The sequence below is a fragment of the Schistocerca americana genome, chromosome 6, assembly GCF_021461395.2.
Source record: "Schistocerca americana isolate TAMUIC-IGC-003095 chromosome 6, iqSchAmer2.1, whole genome shotgun sequence".
NCBI lineage: Eukaryota > Metazoa > Arthropoda > Insecta > Orthoptera > Acrididae > Schistocerca > Schistocerca americana.
The window spans coordinates 508,806,869-508,821,890 of record NC_060124.1 but is presented as its reverse complement, the minus strand read 5'-3'; the positions used below and the strand labels follow the sequence as shown (position 1 = coordinate 508,821,890).

General features: G+C 41.8%; 1 pseudogene; it reads left to right on the top strand.

The window, feature by feature from the left end:
* The first annotated feature begins 6,996 nt into the window (after positions 1-6,996).
* Positions 6,997-7,114, top strand: LOC124620399 (annotated as a pseudogene).
* The last annotated feature ends 7,908 nt before the right edge of the window (positions 7,115-15,022 follow it).

The window sequence follows — 15,022 nt, the reverse complement described above, 5'->3', positions numbered from 1 at the left end:
TCGGCTTTGTTGTTTCTCAAGCCATTCTTCACGTTCTTCAACACACAGGTCATAGATTTCAGCATGCAGCACTTTTTTTAATAACACTATTCAAGTTTTTGTGATGTGAAGAACCACTGGCATCTCGCAAAACAATCAAGACAACATGATTATGATTTTTAAATAAAATTTGATCTATTTTAGTAAAAGTGAGTAGTTTCTTTCCTCGGCGTATATTTGTCCTGCTTTTGAACAGATAGACTCATAGTGCAGTAACATACTGGGATACATAACGTTTTCAAAACCAATTGGTACAGCGATTAGTACAGTAATTTTCTCTGCTTTCCTAACAGCTTAAGGGATCGCTGTTTCTAGGCAGATGTGCTTCAGATAAATATCTGTCAAGTTCAACAATCGCTGCATGACTTCCTCGGAGTTAAGAATATACTCCAGACAGCTGTCAATATTTTATCCACAGCCTGTAAGTGATATTATCTTCTTGTATGTTTAACATAAACAGAAGTTATGGCTTTCAGGGACCAGGAGCCAATTCCCAGCAAAATAATAATAAATGATCAAAAAATAGAAAGAGTAAATTCGTTCAATTTCTTAGGAATTACTGACTCATTCATGGCAGAATGGATGTACAAAAGAAGGTAGAAAGGCTTAATTACATTAATGGAACAGTATATAGAACCTTCAGAAGTAGTAAGTAAGAAAGGAAACTCTATGTAAATTCTACAGAACGATGTCAGATACAACTATGACAGATGGAAGTGAAAGTGGACTATAACGAAAAGAAATGAACAAAGAATGCAAACATTGGAATGTGATACCTAATAAGAGTAGCTGTTTACACATTATCTGACCAGAGATTAATGCTGACATTAGAAAGCACCAGGAAGTGGAAAGCTTAAATGAGCTGGTTTAGGAATACAGGAATAACATAATGGACTATGTCTTGAGAAAGGAAGATGACAGAATACTTGAATAAATGATGAATTATTAGGCAGTGGATGTAAGGTCTTTAGGAAGACTGAGAAAAAGGTGTAAATCTCCTTAATTTCAACCAGTAGGGTGTAACACACGGTCTTCTAATACATGCAGGTAAAAGAAGAAGACATCTCATATTAAAAATATTATGATTTTTTAAGTAACTGTGTTGTAATAAGCTTTGAAATTATGATATAAAACACTGGTTTGATGTAAGAGGTGTCCTGAAGGTATTAATCTGATCGGATTAAATAAATAAACAAATAAAAAGTGAAAACAATATATGCAAGCACTAGCATACATTAAAAATAATTATGTAAACACATACCGTTGTTATGATAGCCGACCGGAGTGGCCGTGCGGTTCTAGGCGCTGCAGTCTGGAGCCGAGCAACCGCTACGGTCGCAGGTTCGAATCCTGCCTCGGGCTTGGGTGTGTGTGATGTCCTTAGGTTAGTTAGGTTTAATTAGTACTAAGTTCTAGGGGACTGATGACCTCAGAAGTTAAGTCGTATAGTGCTCAGAGCCATTTATTATGATAGATCACACTACCCAATAAAGCCAAACATGAATACAGAGGCACTGAGTCAAGGAGGCGAGATACAAGCTTAATCAGAGAGTGAGCAAAGAGCACATAGCAGGGTGACTCCAGAATTGCTTTGTAGTCTATTCCATGTGAATGGATGGCGATCGGGATCGGCTGGCGATTGGGAACAGCTGTCAAGGCAGAGGATTCGAGCCATAGAGCTTTGTGATCTGCTCCTTACTAATAGTGGCTGAAAACTGCTGCTAGTGCTACTCACATGATCAGTATCAACATATTCAGGGTGCGATGCTATGTCAGAGGGCAAGAAGTAACAAGTAATTCAGTAGTATGTAAACTCTTATTAGGCTTCTGAAATTTGAAATTTTCTTTTCAAATCAAGAGCTGAAATATAGTGTGTAAACGACTACTGTTTACTGCATACAACAGTAGTGTAGAGGAAGTAGAGACAAACGATTTAATGTAGGACACTTGTGATCTGTCAAGCAGGGGAACTACCTCAAATTGCTAGAAAGATACCTAAGATACGGTGGGTCAGATTTTCAGTGTTCTCTCACTCTCTTTGTGCAAACTATTAGTCCTAGAGTAAAATTGAATAGGACCATATTTGTAGGAAAATTAATGTAGTGTACTTTTGTACTGGAATACATTTCCACTATAGGCTGCATCTTCGAGTTATTAGAAAAACTTACAAAAGTGACCTTCAAACCAAACCCCACACTCTCACCAGTCAGGATTTCTAGTAGGCCTATGTTGTTCCTGGCACTCCCACCTATCACTGTACAAAAATATGCAATTATACGAATTACTTTCCATATTTTATCAGTTTTGGTCTTTGTTGACTGGGCTATTATACCATAGGCTTATTTGGCTGTTTTGTTCACATTAACGTAAACTCTTCTGTGAGAGTAATGACAGAAAAGAATTTTTGTAAATACCATGCAGAAACTAACTGCATTTACAGTTCAGTCCAAACTTAACTCTTACAAGCACAGTAGTTTCACATTAAGAAGGCCAGACAAACAAAAGGATTTCATTGTTAACTCAGTTAACCCAGTACAAAATTAAATCACATCAAATTTTCTACAAAAGAGATCCTATTTATTTGTTTTCTAGGACTAATAGTTTGCATGAACAGAGCAATAGAATATTGAAAATCCGACATGACACACATGCTTTGCTACTTAAGTAATTTTTATAGTCTGTTTGAGGTCCTTTAACGGCTTGATAGATGACAGCTGGCCTATATCAAATTCTTTCTTCTCGACTTCCTCTACACCATTGTGATTCATTGTAAACAGTTATCGTTTACACCCAATATAAGGCATAAAGTTTTTTCTTCATTAACACAGTGTTCTGAAGAACTTACATTTCTTCACTTTCTATTCTTTTCATGGTTGAGAACAGCTGTACACATTAATACAATATGAAAATCCATACATTCACACACACACACACACACACACACACACACACACACACACATGAAAAATTGCTCACTTCTTAGAAGGGTCTGGCTCTTTGAATCAGTTCAGGAGCCCATCTCTTCTACTACTACTACTACTACTATTACTACTACAATTAGTCGCTGCTGGCTGGCCTTTACTTGCGACGTCACTGTCGTGTATTTTCGTTAGTGCTGAGTACCCTTCAGCAACTATTTGCCACGTTGTCCTTCGTTCCCCGTTGCTCCTTCACTAACAGTATTGTCATTGTTATGGAATTCACAAAAAATTGTAATTTGGATTCCTGCATGTCATTTTCATGTACGGTACAATAATCACATAGTTGACAAAAGTGTGCAGAGTGTGTCGGATGGCATGTTTATTGGGATCTCAGTTCATGTAAGTGTCTCCAAAAGTGGAAAGGCGTTCTGCTGCATAAATTTTCTGCGTAGTAATGAGTTCTGTCGACAAGGGATCTCAGATCGATCCATATTCCTAGATTTCCAGAAGGCTTTTGATACCGTTCCTCACAAGCGACTATTGATCAAATTGCGTGCATATGGAGCATCGTCTCAGTTCTGTGACTGGATTCGTGATTTCCTCTCAGAGAGGTCACAATTCGTAGTGATAGACGGTAAATCATCGAGTAGAACAGAAGTGATATCTGGCGTTGCGCAAGATAGTGTCGTAGGCCTTCTGCTGTTCCTGATTTATATACCGGGTGATCAAAAAGTCAGTATAAATTTGAAAACTTAATAAACCACGGAATAATGTAGATAGAGATGTAAAAATTGACACACATGCTTGGAATGACATGGGGTTTTATTAGAACAGAAGAAAAGTTCACAAAATGTCCGACAGATGGCGCTCGACAGCAAAACGTCAGTAATTGCTACCATGACTGGTGAGAGGTACGCCGATATGTTACAGAATCGCTTCATCCCCAGCCTGGCTGATAAACACCTGCTGGAACGTACGATGTTTATGCAGGATGGCCCTCCACCCCATATTGCTAGACACGTGAAAGATCTCTTGTGCGCGTCGTTTGGTGATGATCGTGTGCTCAGCCGCTACTTTCGTCATGCTTGGCCTCCCAGGTCCCCAGACCTCAGTCGGTGCGATTATTGGCTTTGGGTTTACCGAAGTCGCAAGTGTATCGTTATCAACCGACATACCTAGGGATGCTGAAAGACAATATCCGACGCCAGTGCCTCACCATAACTTCGGACATGCTTTACAGTGCTGTTCACAACATTATTCCTCGACTACAGCTATTATTGAGGAATGATGGTGGACATATTGAGCATTTCCTGTAAAGAACATCGTCTTTGCTTTGTCTTACTTTGTTATGCAAATTATTGCTATTCTGATCAGATGATGATCCATCTGTCGGACATTTTTGAACTTTTTTTTTGTTCTAATAAAACCCCATGTCATTCCAAGCATGTGTGTCAATTTGTACCTCTGTATCTACATAATTCCGTGATTTATTCAGTTTTTAAACTTATACTGACTTTTTGATCACCCGGTAAATGATCTAGGTGATAATCTGAGCAACCCCCTTAGATTGATTGCAGATGACGCTGTAATTTACCGTCTAGTAAAATCATCAGACGATCAATTCCAATTGCAAAATGATCTAGAGAGAATTTCTGTAGGGTGCGAAAAGTGGCAGTTAGCACTAAACAAAGAAAAGTGCGAGGTCATCCACATGGATACTAAAAGAAATCCAATACATTTTGGGTATACGATAAATCGCACAAATCTAAGGGCTGTAAATTCGACTAAATACCTAGGAATTACAATTACGAGCAACTTAAATTGGAAAGACCACATAGATAATATTGTGCGGAGGCCGAAACAAGGAATGCGCTTTGCTGGCAGGACACTTAGAAGATGTGACAAACCCACTAAAGAGACAGCCTACATTACACTTGTCCCTCCCCTGCTGGAATATTGCTGCGTAGTGTGGGATCCTTACCAGGTAGGATTGACGGAGGACATCGAAAAAGAGCAAAGAAGGGGAGCTCGTTTTGTGTTATCGCGCAATAGGGGTGAGAGTGTCACTGATATGATACGCGAGTTGGGGTGGCAGTCACTGAATCAAAGGCGGTTTTCTTTGCGGCAAGATCTATTTACGAAATTTCAATCACGAACTTTCTCTTCCGAATGCGTAAATATTTTGTTGACACCCACCTACGTAGGGACAAATGATTTAGGTGTTCCTTTTTCCTACGCGCCATTCGAGACTGGAATGGTAGAGAAGTAGTATGAAAATGGTTCGATGACCCCTCCGCCAGGCACTTAAGTGTGAATTGCAGAGTAACCATGTAGGTGTAGATGTAGACATCGACATCACTTGCTAAATCTGCTATTCTGGCGACTGAGCTAATCGTTGTAGTAAGGTCGCTTTGGAGCAATTAGATTTGCCGGTGGCAGCCGGTGACTGTATCGCATCACTAATAGTATACGTAATCATCGTCCACTCTGCCTGGCCAGCAAGGAGGCAGTTTAGGATGAAAAAACTGTCTCTCGTTTATTTCTTGAAAATCATTTCTGTTTGGCACTTGTTCTATCGATTGGACGGCTTTGGCGAATGAAACTCCATCGCCCGTATCAGCGCGGAAGGAACCCCGGATGGAAACCTGCTCGCGTAACCCAGCCGGCTAAGCTACTCGTATTTGTACTCGTACTAACGGTTTCGGCTGGGGTACTCCCGAAACGGATAGACTGTTAAAAGTTACGGAGTGTTGTACAGGTGTAAATTTCCAAGAAACACAGAACATTCCACGTGAATACTGTCCTCTGATTGTAGAGCGTGTTCTGAATCATGAACGTGTTCATTCAAGTCACTGAGATCAAACATTGCCAAACATTGTCTATGCAAATGTTTCTTATTGTTGACATTTGAAGAAAGTCGTCCATTTTCACAACGTTCATTGTCCGTGCACATCCGTTACAGACACTTGGAGACCCACAGTTGAAGTCACTACGTTGGTAAAATTGATGAAGGAAACGTTGCTCGTTGTAAAAGCGTCTGTCGTTGCGAGCACTCCGTTGCGTATCTCGGACTTTTCCCGAATAGTATTTGCGTGGTTGTCATGGGTCAGCATTGTGGAAATTTCGGAACGTCGGGTAAGTACGTGCAGGGAATGACACCCAAGCTAATTGCTGAATAAGACTGTAGAAATCCCCAAGGTAGTGCTTAAGCCAAGTCTCCGCAACATCCTTTCTTCCAGGAGTGCCAGTCCTGCAACCGCTGCGCGGGTTAGCGGTGCGGTCTTAGACGCCTTGCCACGGTTCGCGCCGCTCCCCTCGTCAGAAGTTTGAGTCCTCCCTCTGGCATGGGTGTGTGTGTTGCCCTTAGCGTTTAGTTTAAGTTGGATTAAGTAGTGTGTAAGCCTAGGGACCGATAACCTCAGCAGTTTGGTGCCATAGGAACTTACCACAAATTTCCAGTCCTGCAAGTTTCACATAACTTCTGTGACCTCTAGAAGGCAGGAGATGAGGTATTCGCGTAAGTAGGGAAGCTCAGTCGCCAGAAGTCGCGAAAGGTAAAGGTCCTGAGTCGAGTCTCGGTTTTATTCTACAGGAAGTTTCATGTCAACGCACACTCCGCTGTAGAGTGAAAAATTCATTCAAAATTGACAATACATAATGCGTGATATTGATGAGCACACATATAAAATGTTAACAGAAGCGAAAAGCAGAGAAAGAACTGAGTCACGCCCCAGTCCATAAATACAATTCAACTTAGACAAAACAAATGACAAAGATAATTGCTCACAACAAATCGTCGCTCGGATGCCAAGTCCACACACCTACTTAACCATTTGTACTAATACCAGTTCGTTTTTGACTTGTCTTCATTTTCTTTCTCAGTAATTAATCAATGTACTGCAGTGGTTAGCAAACAATTCATAACACTTCTGGAACTCAAACAGAACACTGACTAAGGCGATTAGTAGTAGCAAGTGATGGGCTTCTCTTGCAAGCCATCGAAAACAAGAAATCTGTGTACGTATAATATCATTCGGGCAACGGCCTTGCCGCAGTGGCTACACCGGTTCCCGTCAGATCACCGACGTTAAGCATTGTCGGGCGTGGCTGGCACTTGGATGGGTGACCATCCGGGCCGCCATGTGCTGTTGCCATTTTTCGGGGTGCACTCAGTCTCCTGATGCCAATTGAGGAGCTATTCGACCGAATAGTAGCGGCTCCGGTCAAAGAAAACCATCGTAACGACCGGGAGAGCGGTGTGCTGACCACACGCCCCTTCTATCCACATCCTCAATTGAGGATGACACGGCGGTCGGATGGTCCCGATGGGCCACTTGTGGCCTGATGACGGAGTGCATAATATCATTCACTGTTTTGCTTTCTGCTATTAAATGTGTGTTATATGTCAGCGATCTTATCGTATTGTAAGAGTGAAGTGGCTTTTGACACTTTTACTTTTTGGCTTAACATGCGCTTTCCGATGAGCCTTAACTTCTAACATTGTTTGTTGTTATGGGTGTTTTCTAGTGGCTGGTGAAGCGTCATGTCTCAACGACAAAACTTGTTGTAGTGAGCACGCAGAGTCAGTAGTGATTTTAGAGTTAGAACTTAGGTCATCCGATTTAAAATACGGGGAGAGAGCAGTGGGAACGGAAACGTGAAGGTTAAAAGGTATGTTATTTGATACACACCATGTTTAAAAAGGGGCGTCACCTATTGCGACAGGAGATGGTGTTGGTCAAAAATAAGAGAAGTTCTCAACGTTACAGCCAATGTTTGAGAAGGCCACGCGCATAATTGTGGCTTCGGAGTGCCTTCGTGTTCGGTTCCCGTTTGAGCTAGGAACATGGAGTGAAAAGCTTTTGGTTTAGCCCGGAAGAGCGACCATTTGTATAGACATTCGGACATTTGTGTTACTGTAACTATGTTACAGTATATTAAGCAAGGTTGGAACGACGAAACGCAGATGGCGCCCAAGGACATTGTGTGAATCGATTAATACCTTTTGTAAAGATGTTAATGCTCAACTACTAACACAATTCGTATGTACACCATTCAGTGCAAATACGTGCACGTAACACGTTCCTCTGGGAGGTTTATGAAGCGCGCCGCTTTTCTACTTTAAACTTGTACGAATCAGTTCAAACTCTGCACTAAGATATACAAATGGATAAACCCAAAATGAATTTTTTTATCTAAAAGTTTTTATCCTTTGTCGAGATAGGACGGTTTAAAATAGAGCTAAATGTAGTACGTACAACTCATTCTTACGTGAACTGGAGTGCGCCGAAACGGGTTGAAGTGATTGGAATAAATAAAAAATGGCGGACATAATGGAGAAACGTGTTGAATGTGCTCTACAAAGTTTTATAAGTATGGTGGAAACTGGAGAGTACGTCAAGAAAGAGGTGAAAGGTGATATCTTAAAGGCAGTGAGCACCTTTAGTGAATGTTTCAGTGTAATAAAATTGGACGTGAGTGTGGAAAACGTTAAAAATAAATACGAGGACTGTCCAGAAAGCAAGTTACGATGGGTCGCAAAATGGAAACGACTATGAAAATCCGATAAAGTTTTGCAAGATGTGTTGGGCAGTGTCTCTAGTATGACTCTAGGTAGAATTATGTCGCTCTTTTCATTCCTGAGCTCTTAGTGAGCGCGTAAAAATGTTATAGAAAATAGTGTCTCCCGCCAAGTACGAGGGCCTGGTGAGAATTTTCCCCTGAAGTTATGCAACCAACATTACATAACTGTCGTGCGGTTTCTTCTTCAAGACAATTCTCAGCCTCATTCTGCAGGGGCAATGAAGATGTTCCTGCAATGTTTCAATTGGAAATGTTTGGTTATCCACAATACAGCCCGTAATTGTCTCCCACTGAGTTTCATCTCTGCTCAAACGAACCGCTGGCTATGAAGACAACATTTTGGCACAGACAACGAGCTTTAGGCTAGCGTAGAGTATTGGCGGAAAGCACTGGCGGCTGCCTTCTATGATGAGGGTATTGGAAAGTTGGTACAACGCTACGACTAATGTCTGAGTCAGAACGGCGACGACGTAGAGAAGTAGCTGAAATGTGTAGCTAACTGTTACAAATGAAACAGTTCTGATTTTCACTGTGATTTTCATTTCGCGATCAATCGTAACTTACTTTCTGGACAGCCCTCGTACAAAGCGATCTTTAGAAAGTGTGGTTAGTAACCCCAGACAGAGAGAGAGAGAGAGAGAGAGAGAGAGGATCGCACCACGGTGGGACAGGTAGTGCCATCTGTTGACCCAACAGAAGAAACCTAGAGCGGCAACCACCACACACCGACACCTAGCGGGACTACTTCCAACTACGATTTCCAGCCTCTTGACCATGACGATATTAGAAGCAAACGTTAAATTACAGAAAAAGTTACAGTACGCAAATGATAAGCCCCATGATGGAGGATTTCACAACAGTGTAAAGATTTTGAGAAAGGAAAAAACAGTGAGTACAAGACAAAAGACACCAAAACCATAGCAAAGACCCAACACTACGAAGAAGGAAACAGATAACGCGTTTGACACGAAAGAAGGCGAAAAACCTACAACAAGGGACAGCCCAATAAACGGAAACGTATGTAAACGAAGAACACTGGACTAAAGTTACCCGTAGAAGAGAGAGGAGACCAGCTAAGCAACATGAGACACTGACTGGTGTTGGACCACAAGATGCAAATCTACAAGCTGCAGACAAGACGATCTGGCTCTACGTAGTACGGCTCAAATCTGAGACAACACCGGATTCAATAATACAATTCCTCAATAAGAAAGGAATCAAAGGAAACGTGAAATGTGAAGAACTGGCAAACAACAATAATACGAAATCCTTTAAAATAGGCATCTCCTTTCACAACTTAGAATTGGCGGATAAAGCTGAATTCTGGCCAGCAGGAATCACTGGCAACGCTTTCGTTTTCCCCGGTTTTTTTTTCCTCGAGAAATCGGAGTAATGTCTCTTTCATAAGGCACAAGAACACCACCCAAAAAAAAAAAAAAAAAATGCAAAGAAGTAGCAGCAGTAGCAACCTTAAGGATCCTCCTATGGAATATATAAGGTTTAAAAAGATCAATGAACATGGCTCCATGACACTGCTACAGGGGTATGACATAGCAATCCTAATAGTAACATTTTTAACCGAAAACTGGCAACACCCAGAATTTTACTGCACTCCTCTCCTTGCGAAACAAGGCGACAGAGGGAGACCCAGTGGAGGAATAACTGCCCTTATAAAACCGGAATTAACACTAATAACTATGACTATCCTGGTAGAAACGAAACTCATTACAGTAATATCAGCATACTCCCAGCCGAACAAAACAGCCATTTTTATAATAGATGGAAGAGGCCACCTGATCACTAATAGTAAACATAATAAACCACTAATTATAGCCAGAGGCTGGAACTGCGGAATCGATACACAAAACTACAAAGTAAAAATAATAGTGGAAAAGTTGCAGGAAGAAGACTTTATCCTATTAAACAAACCCAACATACCTACACACATTTCCCACAATGATAAAAGCACAATAGACATTGCTTTCATAAAGGGACCAACCAGGGGCAATACAACACCTCTCTGGACTGTTGACCACACACCACTTCCGACACATATCCCTCTGGAGATAAGTATCCAAGGTGAATGGCGAAAAGAGCAGGAAAAAGAGAAAGAAGCACTTTCGAGAACAACAGACATCGAAAAAGTGGAAGCATAATCAGACGTCATAACACAAATTGAAATGCTAATAGACAATTCGCGACTAGAGGAAGCAACAGAAGCGGTGGGAGAATTCCTAAGACAAGTTGCCAATCCCAGGTACAAATGGCTCTGAGCACTATGGGACTTAACTTCTGAGGTCAGCAGTCCCCTAGAACTTAGAACTACTTAAACCTAACTAACCTAAGGACATCACACACATCCATACCCGAGGCAGGATTCGATCCTGCGACCGTAGCGATCACGCGGCTCCAGACTGTACCGCCTAGAACCGCTCGGCCACCCCGGCCGACAATCCCAGGTACAAATGAAGAGCGAAAAAATAGTTTGACACATAGTGCTACAGGCTAAGAAAATATTTACTAGAAAGCTTACATCAACTAAAACGGTGCGGAGAGAGCCCTACACTCCTCAGGACTTAGGCCGAAAAACGATGCATCAATCAGGAACTCTAAAAGAAAATAAGAGAATATTCTGAGCAAGAGAAGGAAAGAAACTAATGGAGGAAGCCACAACAGAACCATATATTGCACTACCCCTCGGAAAACGAGCTGTAACACATTACATCGATATGAAAGAATGTGAGACACACTTTGGCAACATACTGAATAAGTAAGGACTAAAAGGCAGAGCAGAGGGCAGATAGGAGGTCAAAGATGCCATTAAAGGGAGTTGGAAAGCCCTACTCCGACAATGTTAAATTTAGTGACTTGGCTTCCTTGTATTTCAGGAACCACTGCAGCCATTGACATGAAACTTTTACAGGACATTAAACTGCATGCTCTGAGTCTACTGAACTACAATTATTTGCATGTTAGCCACTGCTATCGGAAATACAATTTTTTAATTACACAGTTAAAATTTTGTGTACTTTTTTCGCGCTTTATCCTAAATAATTTTAATTATACATAACATTATGTTCTTCTTTTAGTTCAGTAGACTCAGGATATGTATATTTTTACTCCCTGAAAATTTGAATAATCTACTCGAAGTGATTTCTGAGATTTAGGGAAAAATACAACAGAAAATGTAAATTTTCAGGAACGGCTTCTAAAGTTTCAAAAGACTCACTCACTTAATATATGCTTAATTTTTTACTTTTAGTCACTCAGAAGCACCCTGCACCGTAGTGTGTATCATCCTCTTGATCTTTATCCAAGTTTTTTCTTCTTCCTGGACTCCTCAGTGGCCAACTGTGATGCATACTCTGCCTTATCAATGCAACTCTTGTCCATCCATTCAAGTCCTCTGATGCAGTTTGTTCCAGGATTAATTCCCATATGCTGTAGCATCACTGACCCCCGCTTTAGTGTCTTCATTCCAACAAGCGAGTCCATATAAGATTACTGAACGACTCACTGGGATTTTGAGTCTGACCACGCAGAGACTTCTTCAGTAATTTAGGATTTTCCAGAGCTCTGTAAACAGGTTCTATGATATCCATGACCTCTGCTGGGATGGAATGTTTATAGCTGTATGAACTGTTTGAGTACTGGACATTGCGGTAATTCACTATGAATCGGGTCCAGGAGGGCAAAGGTGTTGTACTGGTTTTTCATCAGTTGGCAGTCTGTGGAAGAAGGTAGCCCATACTACCTGCTTCATTTTCAGTAAATCTCAGTATTATTTCTAATGGCCATCCCATAATACAGCTGTAGTTCATCAATCATTTTGTCGCTGAGCCTGCCTCTTATGGTTTTACCATCAGAAAGTTTCTTGTCTCTCAAACTTTGTTTCAACTTCCTCTTCCCATCCTCTTCTGGACATGACCAACACATTCCAATTTAGTGACAATCTTCTCACCGTAAGGCTGAGTGGCTACTACACTGGTATATGCTTCTGAGCCTCCGTCACCTAAAAACTTACTGTAACACACTCCCCTTTCGTTCACAGATCGACTAAAAATTTCAATAGCTGCAGAGGCCTCCATACCACCACTTGTTCCTTCATAATTTCTGTCACAGATATGCCTCTCTTCATTCACAGATTTACAGTTGTAACAATGTTTGGTTAAAATCTGGTAATCTATTACCTTTTCAGTATCCACACTGGTCACCATAGCAGCAGAAATCTTCGAACTGTAGCCGCGCTTCTGCCAAGTGCCATCAAAAGCTACTGGTACGTCAGTCATACCATGATTTATTTCAACAGCTCCGTTTGCCGCACACTTCACTGAATCACACCCAACGGATTCCACAGCACCTGCAATAAATTCTGGAGACTTGTCGATTTTACAAGGTGGGTGTGGCATATTCACCACTGCACACATTGTTTCTGCTGCAGTGTGTCCGTTGCCAATAGCTCTCAATCCATAAAACCACCTAACATTTACTTCAAAATAATTATCTTTACACTTATCAGAATTCCAAAATAAACGAGCATATTTACAACTGGCACAATTGATGATAGGTTTCCTGGCTAGTCCATTTGATATCTCACTGTCTTCATGTGAACTAACTGGCTCTCCACATATTTTACAACACACACGTTCACCTAACACCCTTGTCAGGATGAGTAAATCTATCAGAATATAACCTAACCTACCATTTACATCACTTTCGTTTTGAGAAAACTGTGTATCACAACTTTATTTTAATCTTCGAAGCACTAATGGGTGTTTCTCTAGATCAGGGCCGCACAAACACGGAAAACCGCACACGCGCAAAGCGATGTGCAGCGAGTGCCTGCACAGTGCATCGGTTCAACTCGGCACACTTCGTCTCAACTCGGCTTGCTAGGTGAGGCCGACGCTGTGCGCTGCCGAATGCGCTGCCAGACGGCTTAGTCAACATTGCAATACGTAAGCGCAAGACAATTACCGGAGTAATGGAACCATCTGCTCCAGAAAAAGGGAAAACTGCCGGAAGTCAATTTAAACCGGAATGGGAACTCTCCTACTTTTTTGTGCGTTGCGACGATAAAGCCAAATGTCTAATCTGCGGTACACTAATTACGTGTGTCAGAAAATCGTCTATTGAAAGGCACTACAGCAAATTGCATACAGAAAAGTATAGTGATATAACAGGGGATGCCAGAGAGGAAGAATTATGGAAGTTGCAAACTCTTGCAGAAGAGAATTCTGTATCTAAAAACGAGGTTTGTTGCAAGTACTTTAGCATGTATATTTTGGTTAAAGGTCATGCGAAACGAAATACATTTGTTTAGATTCCTTAGTTTTCGTTTTCGCATAAATTACCATGCGAAAATGTATCATTCAGAAGACAGCGGGTCCATCTAGTAGTGAATGTGCAGCGACAGATTTTACAGTATTCTTCTTCTTGTCAGCAGCAGATGTTGTCATTTCCAGGTCTTCTATTGTTTTATATATTGTCTGCCTTGCACGACGACGATATCTTCTGTAGGGCATCTTGGCAGCGTTCAATGCAGTTGCCTGTGCAGCAGCAGCAGCGCGAATGATCCGCTCCGCGGGCTGCGCTCGCTTTTATAGCCGCGCTCTGGCGCGGCGCCAGATAAGGGACTTAGAATATTTCACAGTGCCAGCCGCGAGTTATCCCGGACGGGCGTACTAGCCTTACTATGTACGCCCGTCCGCTGTTTGTGAGTCTTCGGCGGCTGGCGCGCTGCCAAGATGGCCTTGAGCCGCCTTATCGGCGGGGTCAAAGGTCATTTTTTTCTCTACTTTAGGGTGAAGAAGATGATGAGTGTTGCGAAGGGACTCTCAGAGCTAGTTAAAAAGTTGCTCTACGTTTAGCAAGAGCTGGGAGGCCATTTACGGACGGGCCATTAATAAAAAAAACATTATGTTGGACGTAGTAGAGACAATGAATCCCACATTCGCTCCCGCGTGCAGCAGAATACTACTTTCCAGAATGACAATACATTGGAGAATCAACGACATTGCTGAGAATTTGCATGAAGAACTGGCAGCCAAAATTGAAAACTTCCTAACGTACTCCATCGCACTTGATGAGTCCACGGATATTAACGACACGGCTCAGTTAGCAATATTTTTACGTGGCGTGGACGACGACCTACATGTAACGGAAGAGCTCCTGGATATGATTTCGTTGAAGGACACTGTTACAGGGGCGGATATTTTAGCAGCTGTCGAAATGGCAGCTGAAGGAATAGGACTCCCTTGGGAAAAGCTGTTTTCCGTAACCACAGACGGAGCACCAGCAATGTGCGGTAAAGCAAAAGGGTTTATTGGCCTACTGCGGAAAAAACTTAACATGCCGAATTTACCTTCCGTTCATTGTTTTGCACACCAAGAGGCTCTTTGTGCGAAAGTTATCGTTCTTCAAGATATGATGAAGGTAGTGGTGCGTATCGTGAACTACATTCGTTCTCATGGACTCAC